The following is a 12,969-nucleotide window of genomic DNA, read 5'->3' as shown; positions in this document are numbered from 1 at the left end:
CAAAGAACTACTAGAGCGCTAACAGTCCTACCTATGATAAACGTATGGCACACCTGAAGCCATCTTGCTTGGAATAAAGTGGTAACTCTTAAAACATTTAATTTCAAAAGGAACAAAATGAGGGGGTTCATTTTTCCATAAAAAGTATGATTAGTGCTGCAGAAAGAAAAATTAGGGCACATTTTGAGTGACTTCTCAAATCCTCTTCTATTTCATTAAAAAATTCTGACATGCAGACTGAAACATGAACTTTCAATACCAGCAGCAGTTTTCCCTGGTGAGCAGTAGCTTTACTACAGTGATCTAATGAGCAAAAAGAGTGCTAACATTCTGAATTTATGGCAAATGTGTGACACATCTGAATGCCTTCTTGATGGAATCAAAGTAAAAAACTGAAAGTATTTCCTACTGAGGAGACTGCAGTAAATGAGGAAATTAGGAAACTTCATAACAAATAAGTCTCCCAAGATGGCCACCAGAGACAAAAGAGCCCAAATGTAGCCCAAATATCACCCAGATGTAGCCCAAGTATAGCCCAATGACAGAATGTCCCAGAATGTTCTTAAAAACAACTAGAGCGTTTACTGTCTTCATTATGACAAAAGTATGGCACACCTGAAGCCATCTTGATTGGAATAAACTGGTAACACTTAAAACATTTAATTTAAAAAGGAACACAATGAGGGGGTTCATTTTGCCATAGAAATTATCATTAATGCTGAAGAAAGAAAATGAGGGCACATTTTGAGTGACTTCTCAAATCCTCTTCTATTTCATTAAAAAATTCTGACATGCAGACTGAAACATGCACTTTTAATACCAGGAGCAGACTTCCATGGTGAACAGTAGTTTTACTACAGTGATCTAATGAGCAACTAGAGTGCTAACATTCAGAATTTATGGCAAATGTGTGACATATCTGAATACCTTCATGATGGAATCAACGTAAAAAACTGAAAGCATTTCCTACTGAGGAGACTGCAGTACATGAGGAAATTAGGAAACTTCATAACAAATAAATCTCCCAAGATGGCCACCGGAGACAAAAGAGCCCAAATGTAGCCCAAAATCACCCAGATGTAGCCCAAATATAGCCCAATGACAGAAGTGTGCAAAACACTTATTATTTAGTGTTTTTGCAGTGTTATATAGTGCAGACTTGTCAGGTATTGGAGTGCTTTACATGAGCATTGGTTACATCACACAAGCACATATTCATTTTGGTTGTAGACATGGGGAGACTAAGTGATTTGACCAGAATCACAGAATGTCGAGCTGAAGCAGAAACTTCAACCTGGTTCCCCAGTTGCAAAGTCTGCAGTTCTGGAAGTAACACCACATCCTCTCCCCTAAGTGCAACATTTAATCAAGTGGTCAACTGGATAAAAAAACATAAAGATAACAAATAATTTAAAAGTGCTTTGTCGCTATTTGAAAACTCAGACAAAATGTCCTTATTTTAGTCTTTTAGAGCACTAACCATAATTTTGATGCAAATAAGACCCTCTCATATATGTAATTTCTAAAGGAAATGCTCTAGGTATTACAGTTTTGATTACATCAAGATGATGTCAGGCGTTCCACACTTTTGTAATAAATATAGAATGTTAGCAATCTAGTTGTTCATTGGGATACTGTTGAGAGGCAAAGGCCAGGGGCACGGACTCTGAAAATTGAAGGCAGGTAGGAGAGTGCAAAGGCAACAATTTAACCACACTGAGCAGGCAGGAAGGGCCGTGGAAGCACAACAGACTATGGAGGGCAGTGGAAAGGGGGGCAGGGGCAACAAACCAACAATACAGGACTTGCAAGAGAGGCTGTTGGAGGGAAGATCTATTACGGGTCAAGGAAGCTAGAGGCGGTCCCCAGAGCCCCGGGAGCCACCACAGAACTGAGCAGGAGAGTGAGTCAGGGACAAAAGGGGCACCTTAATTTGAGCCGGGGTGCCTAGGAACGCTTGCTCCAAAAATGAAGAAAACAGACATATGAGACATGGAATTGGTGGCAGAATACAATGGCAGTTTAATGAGAAGATACAACTTCAAAGAAACCGCAGAATAGAGACATAAAGTACAAAATACAGAATCCAGATAATCATACAGCTGTCATGATATTCTCTGTATCTCAATTAATGTACTGACAGAGAGAGAGAGAGAAAACACATCTATAAATGCATCATGAGAAACAAGTTACACCAAGGAAAATGTTACCTAGGAACACTCACGTTTACTCTTAGAGCAAGCATTCCTGCAATTACAATACAAAATCTTTTAAATGCAAAAGTAAAGAGAACAATGGTTAAACATAACATGACATTTCATATAGGTAAAATAGAATAAGATACTTCAAGCAAAGCAGAGCAAGACATTTTAAGCAAAGGAAGACAAGAGCTCCCAGCTCTTGGGGAAAACCTGCACAGCCTGTTAACCTACATACAGACGGCGAGGTAGTCCGTCGATATCTGTGGGTGCTCCCTTTTTATATCATTTTGTGGGCTCCTTTGCACGCTACATCTACCTACGTATGCTACCCAAAAGCTTCGTCTGCAGATTTTACCAGACATTTCGTCATTTACCCACTTAATGCTGACAATGGACTGGGTGAAAAGGTCAGTCTCTCAGGCCAATCGCTTATCGTAAGTTCCATAGAGCAAGCAGAAAATAATGGGTATTGTACTGGAATTCAATATATTCATGTACAAAATCTCCTCAGTTCTCCTAACTTGACGCTCTGCGGTTGCCACTTCCTTAAAAGCGGGAAACCTGCCCAGGAAGCAAGTACCAGTCCAGGATGCAGCCTACTGTATGTCGACAGCTTCAGTGGGATGTTGAACTTTGATACCGAGCACGGAGCACTCGGGTAGGGTGGGGGCTACTAGTTTGGAGCAGAAGGCCTCGCAGACCTGCCTTCAGACTGCTATACACTAAAATTGCAGAGCTATGGTCAATTTAACAAAGAGGCCTACATATTGAACAGAAGGGCCTACACAGGGGTTTTATGCTGGCTGAGTGGTAAGGATGTCTCAGGATAAGTATATAGCAACACAGGACCCGCTGGTCAATTTAATACGGCCTACAAATGCGGCTGGCAGGGCAAGGACAAGGGTCTCATACTTCAGGTGTGGACAGAACGGGCCAGGGGCCCCCTGTGATACAAAATCTACCCTCCTTCAAGGCTGTGGCAATGTAATAGACCATTGTGGGCAGAAGGAAGAGGCAATGGTAGTACAACCATACATGCCAACAGACCCGATTCAGCCAGGAAACGTCCAATGTTTTTAAGCTCAAATGGGCTTTATTTGATCTGTCTCCTGTCTACAATATCCTCTTTTTCAATGTAACTCAAAGGGGAAAATCAATACCCCAGTTGTTTTTTCAAAATCTCCCTCTTACCAAGTTCAAAATGTTCGCAAGTATGGTACATTGGATCATGGAAGGAAATGGGATAGGGACATGGACTTGGATAACAGAGGACAAGAGGGACATGGAGAGGTGCACCAAACTGACCCTGCAGGGCAGGCATCAGGGTTTGCAGCAGCACAATACACCACACAGGGCATGCAGGACGGGAGTGCAGCACAACAATCCATAGAAAGCAAGAGGGAGGGGACAGGACCATGCACATGGACAACAGAGAACAGAGGGGCAAGAGGCAATGGTAGCTAGCTGACCATAATGGACAGACAGGAGAGAAAGCTGCAGCATTACAGACCATAAAGGGCAGTAGGGACGGATCAGGGGCATTACAATGGAACAGACAAGCCAGGAGGGAGGGAGTAGGGGTCTTCACATGTAAACAGAGGGCTGGGGGCAAGGGGGCAGGGCAGGAGCAGCAAGATAGCCATGGAGGTCAGGCAGGATGGGCACTAGAAGCAAGACACACCATGAAGAGCAACAGTGAGACTGTGATGGCATACACACAGACCATGGAGGGAAGGTGGGAGGGGGTCAGGGGCAGCTAACTGACCACACAGGGAAGGTGGGAGGGGCCATGGCAGCACAGAAGACCAATGGCTATGATGGGCAAGAAGGAGGGTGCAGGGGCATGCACAAAGGACGATGGAGGATAGAAGGGAGGGTCAGGACCTGTGCACAGACAAGAAAGTTCAGGGGAAGGGACCTCACAACAGACCACACGGGGCAGGCAGGAGGAGCAGTTGCAGCACAACAGACCAGGGAGGGCAGAAGGGTGTGGCAGTACAATGGACCATGTAGGACAGGAGGAAGAGGATAGGGGCATGGCATGTGGACAGGCAGGGTGGAGGTGGCAGGGACAGGTTACAGTCATCTGACAATGCTAGGCAGGTGGGAGGGGAGTGGCAGCTCAACAGAACACTCGGAGTAGATAGGAGTGGCAGGTCCATGGGACATGGTGGGCAAAAAGGATGGAGCAGGGGCATGCACAAAGACATCAGAGGGCAGGGGGAAGGAGAATAGGGGCAGCAAGCTAAGCACAGAGTTTAAGCAGGAGGTAAATGATGGGGCATAGAATTGGGCAATGGAGGGCAGGAGGAGTGGACTGGTACATCATACTAAATTGAGGGCAGTGGCAGCACATCAGACCATGCATGGCAGGAGGGAGGAGGCTATTCCATGGATTCACACAACAGAGGATAGGGAGGAGGGGGATGGGGCAGCAAGCTAACTGTTCAGAGAAGGCGGGTATTAGGAACTTTATTGTTTTTAAAACGTGTGTCTGTGCGAACTACTTAAAATATGAACAAGTATGCAGCATAATCTCACTTTTATTCAGGAAGAAGAAGACGTTTGTGACTGTGAATCCGGGCTCACTTGGCAGAAGAACCTCCTGACCCTCCACCCCCTATCGCAAAATGTAATGCCCGTGAAAAGGGTAGGTGAACACAGTGTTATATAGAACATAGTCCTGAGAGCACGATTGAAAATGAAAACTAGATATAGTGTATGGTATAAACTATGCACCGAAAAGTGTGATATAAGATGAACCGGGCGTGAAATATGATATGCAATATATTGTGCGCAATGACAGATTCATTGGAGAGCGCGAGATAGCACAGGCACTAGTGGCAGCATGTGCAATGTATATGTATGTATATATATATTCACTGAAAAAACCATAGGTTTCACACACGTTATAGTTAGGAATTAGCATTTAAAAAACCTTGCAAATTCACTGAAAAAAACATAGGTTTCACACATGTTATAGTTAGCGGAAATTTTACTGATAAAAAACCAATGAAATTCCCCCGTTATAGTTACTGCAGGCAACTATAACTCACGCGACCGCAATCTTCTGCTGATGACATATGTGTCTTTATGAAAAAAAAATATTTGTAATATATGTATAGCTAAAAATGTATGGAAGAAGACATGGGCAAATAAGTGTCTAAATACAGTATTAGCATCAGCAGAGGATTGCGGTCGCGTGAGTTATAGTTGCCTGCAGTAACTATAACGGGGGAATTTCATTGGTTTTTTATCAGTAAAATTTCCGCTAACTATAACATGTGTGAAACCTATGTTTTTTTCAGTGAATATATATATGTGTATATATATATATACATATATACAGCTCGGCATGGACAGCACTGTGCTAGTCCTATGCTGTAGAAATGGCAAAAGACTTTGTCCATTTCTATCTCGGCATGGAAAGCACTGTGCTAATCCTATGCTTAAAGTCTTTGATAGAAAAGCAGACATTTGAGGTGAGCAGATCTAGGGTGTCGCTGGTGTTGAGAGTGCTCTATACAAGAGCTGCTTTCCACCTAAACTTGAGAACTACCCAGAGTTCTCTGCTTTTTTGCATCATTTATTAATCACTCTATGCCTGAAAGGGTATTTGTGTACTCCCTTGTGTCTGGACAAAGCTATACCTCTCTGATGAGCTCTAATTAGAGCGAAACACTGTGTCAGGGGTTGCTTTTACTCATTTCAGGTTGGCTTGGTTGGTATTTTACCAATTCAAAGCTGTAATACTGTGCCTTGAGTGGTAAATGGCTTTTGTCATTTTACAGCTCGGCAAGGACAGCACTGTGCTAGTCCTATGTTTAAAGACTTTGCTGTAAAAATGGCAAAAGACTTTGTCCATTTGTATCTCGGCGTGGATAGCACTGTGCTAATCCTATGCTTAAAGACTTTGATAGAAAAGCAGACATTTGAGGTGAGCAGATCTAGAGTGTCACTGGTGTTGAGAGTGCTCTATACAGGAGCTGCTTTCCACCTAAACTTGAGAACTACCCAGAGTTCTCTGCTTCTTTTTGGCATATATATATATATATATATTATCTACTGGCGGTCGCCAGTAGATAGTTATAGTTAGGACCCTCTTAACATAGGAAATCTGCAACATTCTATTTTGAATAACTTTGGCGCCGGTCGACGAATCCTCGCAAACTTTTCAAAATAGGTGGGGCGTTGAGCTCCGCTCCTACCCTGAAAGTCTCGGGGGGATTCGTCAAGCGGGGGCTGAGATAAAAGGGGGGTCCCAAAACGCGTTTTTCCCATGCATTTTTCCATAGGACCTTTAGACAGAGCTACAGCCCGAACGGCTGAACAGAATTTAATGAAATTTGGCAGAGAGGTAGTCCTCAGGTCAAGGAAGTGCCTTTTGTAGGTTTGGTGTAAATCTGTTCAGTAGATTCTGAGAAAATAGCCTTTAAATCAATATATATATCTGAGCCAGCTTACGGTGCGCTTACGGTGCGCTTACCGTACGCGTACGGTGACATGCGCGAGCGCGATTCTGATTGGCCGTTAGATCTTAGTAAACATTCGAATCGGTCGAAACCAGGAAGCGGCGGCTGCCATTTTCTCTCTCGCACTCTGACAGGGGGTTGAAAAACAAAGTGCAAAAACATGTAAAGGGGCTGTTTAGACAGCTCCCAAGCACCTAGCCATGTCGAGGGAGTCCCCAACGATCCCCCAAGTGAAAAAAGGCAATTTTAATTTTTCGAAAATTTCGCCGATTACGCTTACCGTACGCGTACGGTAATAAATAATAAAAAAAAAAATATCCACATTCTCCCCACCCCGTGTGCAAATGGTGCCCGAAGGGCACCATTTGAGCATGGCTTATTAAAGCAAAACAAAACATATATTTTACCTGTCACAACGATGCTCATCATATGTCCTCGATGTGCGCACGGTGCGCGAAGCGCATCGTGCGTTCATGGCCCATCTAGCGTAACGTGGGCACGCGGTGCGCGAAGCGCACCGCGTGCTCACTGTGCGCGCACGGAACGAACTGCGTTAAGTGGGCGCGCACGCCACAAATGGCGTAAAGTAACTTAGCATTTAAAAAACCGTACAAATTCACTGAAAAAACCATAGGTTTCACACACGTTATAGTTAGGAATTAGCATTTAAAAAACCTTGCAAATTCACTAAAAAAACCATAGGTTTCACACATGTTATAGTTAGCTGGACATTTTACTGATAAAAAACCAATGAAATTCCCCCGTTATAGTTACTGTAGGCAACTATAACTCACGCGACCGTAATCCTCTGCTGATGACATATGTGTCTTTATGAAAAAAAAATATTTGTAATATATGTATAGCTAAAATTTAATGGAAGAAGACATGGGCAAATAAGTGTCTAAATACAGTATTAGCATCAGCAGAGGATTACGGTCGCGTGAGTTTAATGCAATTGTACTGCAATTATTTAATGTGTGGATGTATATATGTAAATTCGGGCTTAGAGTACTAAGGGACTAAAGTCCGCCCGCCACCCAAGCTGTACTGGGACCGGCCGCCAGTGGTGCGGAGGACCCGCACCACCAATTAGGATGCGACCCCCACCGTGACGGTCGCATCCCGCATATACAACATTGTGGCAGGCGGTGCTGTGAGCAGCACCAGCCACAATGTAGGAAATGCATTATGTGCACTGGCATGCACAACATGACAGGTACTGCACGGTGCCTGCCACCTTGTGTGTGCCAATATAGGGGGTACCATGGGTACCCCCTAAGTGCATACCCCCACACCCCGACCCCTCCAGGGGCCCGCAAAGTAAACGCTGCATGCCTTTCCATGGCGGAGTCTCCGCCATGGAAAGGCATGAAACCGCCAACATCATAATATGGATGGCGGTGCCACCATATTGCAGGCCTTTTGCCTACTGGCAGAAAAGCGGTGGACGGTCTTTCCGTCTGCCGCGGTACCCCCTGCCATGCTAATGTGGCAGTGGGTAAAAGGCCGTCGGGTGGGGTGTTTTGGTGGGCGGTCGCCACAGCAGGTCGGGCGGTGGCGATCCGCCCGCCATGCTAATGGGCCCCTTAGTACTTTTGAAGCTCTCAGCTTAGATTTCATTGATAAATTATCTTCTTACTGTTTGAAAAATACCTTTTGGGCAATGTGATTACAGATTTTGTCACTTACGTGGGACTTGCAAACTGTTTATAACAGAAAGGAAGGAAATATTTTACCTCAGGATAAGAAAAATTCTGCATTGTACTAACTGATCTCTGGCCTATTACGATATGACTTTCTTACATGAAAATCAAAGTTTAATGCTTTAACCGATCTTACATTTCATCTCCTCTGCTGAGGCTTGAAAATATTTTTTTAGCATGATGAGTCAATCGGCTGCCGTCCTTCACGGTGTTTCCTCAAGAATCACCCGCTGATTTATTGTAACTGCGCTGGGTTTGTTTTGCTTATGATTGTCAGAAGCCTGTGACTAGTCTGGTTGGATCCTTCCAGGAGCTTGTAACATGAAGAAAGGAGAACTTCGCCCACTGTGTGAGAGCTCCACATATGTATGTAACAAAGTCTCAAGTGATTCCTTCAGGTGGATGTCCAATCAGGATCCAAGAGTGTTGATTCACAATAGATTTTCTGGTTAGCCACACTAGATATGGTTCCAGACTACAAATATAAATATAACCCATAGCATCTTCTGTGATTATGATGAATGAGTGGCATAAAGGCCTCTGTCCCGGACCTACTTTGGACACTTCTGACCCAGGCAATTCAACAAAGCGCACCAGTTTGCCCCTTAATTTTAGATTACTTAGTCATTTGACTGAATCAAACTCGTAAAAAATCAGGCACATCCTTACAACTCTGACTTAACCCCTGGATATTCTAAATACATTATATTAAGTTACAGATAGTAAGACTATTCCTAAAGCTCCCTACCCGGTATTTAACATTAGTCTAATGATAGTAACCAAGTTAGGTAATTAGTTATAGTTAGTCAATTTGATATAGACAAGACAATGCAGAATTTTCATAGAAACTAAGGGATAAACTGACACCCACAAATTACCTGGAGAAAGGACAATGCCCAGCAGCACAAATGTATCTAATGATTTAGACAATATATCACTTAGAAAATGTCCTAATTTGTAACCGCCAGAGAAATTACCCTGAGCTGCTCCCTCATGAAACCCCACAGCCACCACCAACACCAATTCAGATTCTATTAACATATTGTACCTATACTGTACAACACCTGCATCTTGCAACTTAGTATAGATCTCACTAACAATGGGTGGTGTCCTAGATTCAGTTGTTTTTTAGTGCTTTGATGTGATGAGAGGCTTTCTTTTCAATCAACAAAACCCAAATTTATACTTCGACCAAGCAGGGAAATCTTAAGGATTTTGGGGTCCCTGGGCCAAACGTATTTTGAGGGCTTTGAATTTATGATTCAATTTCAGCTTTTTCATGTGTTCTTTGGCCAGGTATCTGGTGGTGCACAGGCACAGTTGTCAACATTCTGGATGTGCTTACATCTAATATTGAGGGATGGTGTTGTGTGTTTTCGATACTGTAACAAAGTGGCAGCTCACTAATATTAAAGCAAATGATCTCTGTGCCACCCTCCTATTTCTCAAATGTGAGGTCCTGTTTTGATTTAAAAGAAACGTTTTATGTATGTTGCATGAAACATAAACACATTTCTCTGCAAAATGTCTGCAACAGACTTCCGCCCATCTCTCACATTCAAAATGCATTAAAGGAAAATTTATTTAAAACAATCTTTTAAGAATTTTTCAAGGTCAACAGGGCAAGACTCTCTGTAGAGCTGTCTCTATGGGTGGGTTGGGGGGGCTGAAAGGCAGGGGGCCTGGGCCAGAGCTCCCTTTGCCCATGCCTTAAAAGATCTCTGCGACCAAGCATGAAAAAGGCAAAATGAATGTTCTATCTTTTTAGAGTAGCATTTATAATGTAACATTGTCCAAAACTGTGAATAACTGTCGGAAACTCCAAGTAATCGCTTTTTTTTTAGGCTAATTATTTTCTTGTTGCAAAACATTTTCATTCATTTCCTCTGTTCCTTGGTTTGTGCCTGGGTTGGTTGCAAATGTTGTAGCGTGTCTGTAAAATTGAAAGGCGTGATCTGGAGCTGACAGGAGGAAGGGTCCTTGTAGCGTATGACGATGACTGACCACTTACAATCATGCCCCTTACTGAGCTCTGATGCCAATGAAGGACAGTATCATAGTATGTCTCCATGATGGCCACCCTAGTGCTGCCCCATATTCTTTGGAGGCTAGCCACAAATAATTGGCCTGGAGGGCAATGACCAGGGGCTGTTGGAGACCTGGATCGTTAATTAATCTAATCATCTCTTCTGATAATCGCCAGCTCAAATTGCCAAGGGGACCTTGTTATGGGTTGGCGGTACAGGTAAGCAGCCATTATCTGCAATAAAGCCTTTGTCCTGTGACATCTTGAAGATCTTCTTGAAATCCTCGTGGCCGACTCGCCGAGTGGTCGGCCATGCTGACTCTTGATGAATTTTTATCTGCCATTTTTTTTTTCTGGGAAGAAAAATTATAGCTTGTTAGGCGAAAGCTCATTTGAAGTCTCAATTTCGTTAAGTACCGAGCCCTTGCAGGGAGTGCCAGGTGTGCCGGGGAGGCAGCGGCTAGTGGGCTTACGTGAAGGCTGTACGACGACTGGCAGGCTGCAAGTCTTTGATTTCTCTTTCGCTTATGGGAGATTGTGCGCCTTGACATCAGAAACAAGGCTTAATAGTTCCTCTTTGATGAGTCGCATGCTTAAAAATAATGAAAGAATCTTTTAAAAGGAAAGAGTCCCAATTTGAGATTTATAGACGATACTTTCTTGTAAGGTAAATGCGTTTCACATTTCCTGCATCACACGCACATTTTAGGGGGAGCATCTCTCCGCCTTGGTCATGCACTTTTTATATTCCATCATTTACATGAGCAGCATAAGACATGAATGGCAGCACTGGTCTTGGGTGTCTATTATCTTGTGGCTCAAGTAGTGGCAACTAATGAAACCTGTCTTTTTTAAAGAACAACAAGAAAAAGGCATGTTTATTGTTTCTCTTGTGACCCCGTAATTCCAAGATGCCTAGGTGTGAGACTGCTGAATGTATGCATTGTTAAATAAATAAATAACTACTACAAATCATCACTGCACCCTCTAGACTGGACCAAGGATGAACAGATTGGGATTGCAGCTTTAACCTTCCAGCTGCAACCAGTTTGCAAAAGAACGAAGGCTAAAGTACTCTTTTGCTAAATGTTGTTGCTTCGGAACAAGGAGTGTGGTGCAGTCCCTAACTTTGAGCTCTCTGAAAGTATTACAGCATTGACATCTCAGGAAGAAGCACATACACTGGAGACATATCTTTGGGCCAGTTTGCTCATTTTACTTGTACCGTGCAATGAATACCTCTAACTTGTAATAATAAAATACATTTAACATACTCCGATTTAAACTATTTAATCATTCAGTTCTTGTTCTGGTTTCTTTCATGTGCTCTTTTCTTACTTTTTAACAGCCCCTTTTGGGGGAATGCGGCTACAGCATTTCTCACTTAGGTGGGACCAGCAAACTCGTCACAACAGTAGAAAGGTAGGATGAGAAAACTTTGCACTGTAGTATCTGAGCTCTGGCCTGTTACCACGTGACTGCCTTGTGTGAAAATTGAAGTATGAACTACTCCTGAATTATGCTGGTGGTTTAAACATCCATGTACTGTTGAGTTTCACTGACTCTTAGGGGCATATGTACAAGCCCCTAGCCCCACCGGATAGTCTCTTTTTTTGATGCTCCGGTGGTGGTATGCCCTGCACCATATTCACAAAGTGGCATTAAGCCACTTTCAGTGGCTTAACGCTGCTTTGTAAATATGTTACCCTTTCATGCAGGTATCTGTGCGAAAAGGACGTGCAGTGGGTGTTGCTGTGGGCATTCCACCGCAACACCCTTTGCTTTGTAATGCTGCCCCAGATTTACAAGGAGGTATAAATCAGTGGCAGCCCCAAAAATGAATGCCATGCAGGCTTTAGAATGGCACACGAGGAGGATGGCTTTTATTTCTCCTCTGTTTTTATTTTTCCGCAGCACACATAGAAAGAGCAAAAAGCCATTGATGATTGTTTATGTGCAGAAGGTGGCCCTTCCTGCACATAAACAGTCATTAAATAATAATGATGATTTGCTACTTCTATGTGTGCTGCAGAGAGCACACATAGAAGTCACAAATAGCCATTATGGATTGATTGTTTACGTACAGGAAGGGACACTTCCTGCATATAAACAATTCAATCCCTACAACGCAGGCACCCTTGCACTATGGTGCAAGGGTGTCTGCGTTGGCGCTAGGCAGCTAATTCTAGTGCCAGCGCTAGGAATTCATACGGGTGTGCTATATTGTAGTAAATATGGCGCATCCCTGCATTTTTAAAATAATTGAGCTTGGCGCTGCCAAACGTGGCACAGCTCCGACATTTTGTTGTACATATGCCCTTAACTAACTTACCAGTCCCTCCCTGTCCACCAACTGTGTAAATGATCTAACCCTAGATTAGAAGTTTTGTCCTACCTCTTTTTCTTTCTCTGCTTGGCAGTCCTTCCCACAATGTACTCACTGAGCCCTCTCAATATCACTCGGGCAGGAACAGATTGAGAGAAAGTTCTGATAGCTGAGGCACAAGTATGTACAAGATATGTTTGTTGACTCATGACTTAAAGTTCCCCTTGGGGGTGAAACCACC

The sequence above is a fragment of the Triturus cristatus genome, chromosome 6 (genome assembly GCF_964204655.1).
Source record: "Triturus cristatus chromosome 6, aTriCri1.1, whole genome shotgun sequence".
Taxonomy (NCBI): domain Eukaryota; kingdom Metazoa; phylum Chordata; class Amphibia; order Caudata; family Salamandridae; genus Triturus; species Triturus cristatus.
The sequence above is the reverse complement of the archived record's forward strand: the minus strand, read 5'-3'. Positions refer to the sequence as shown.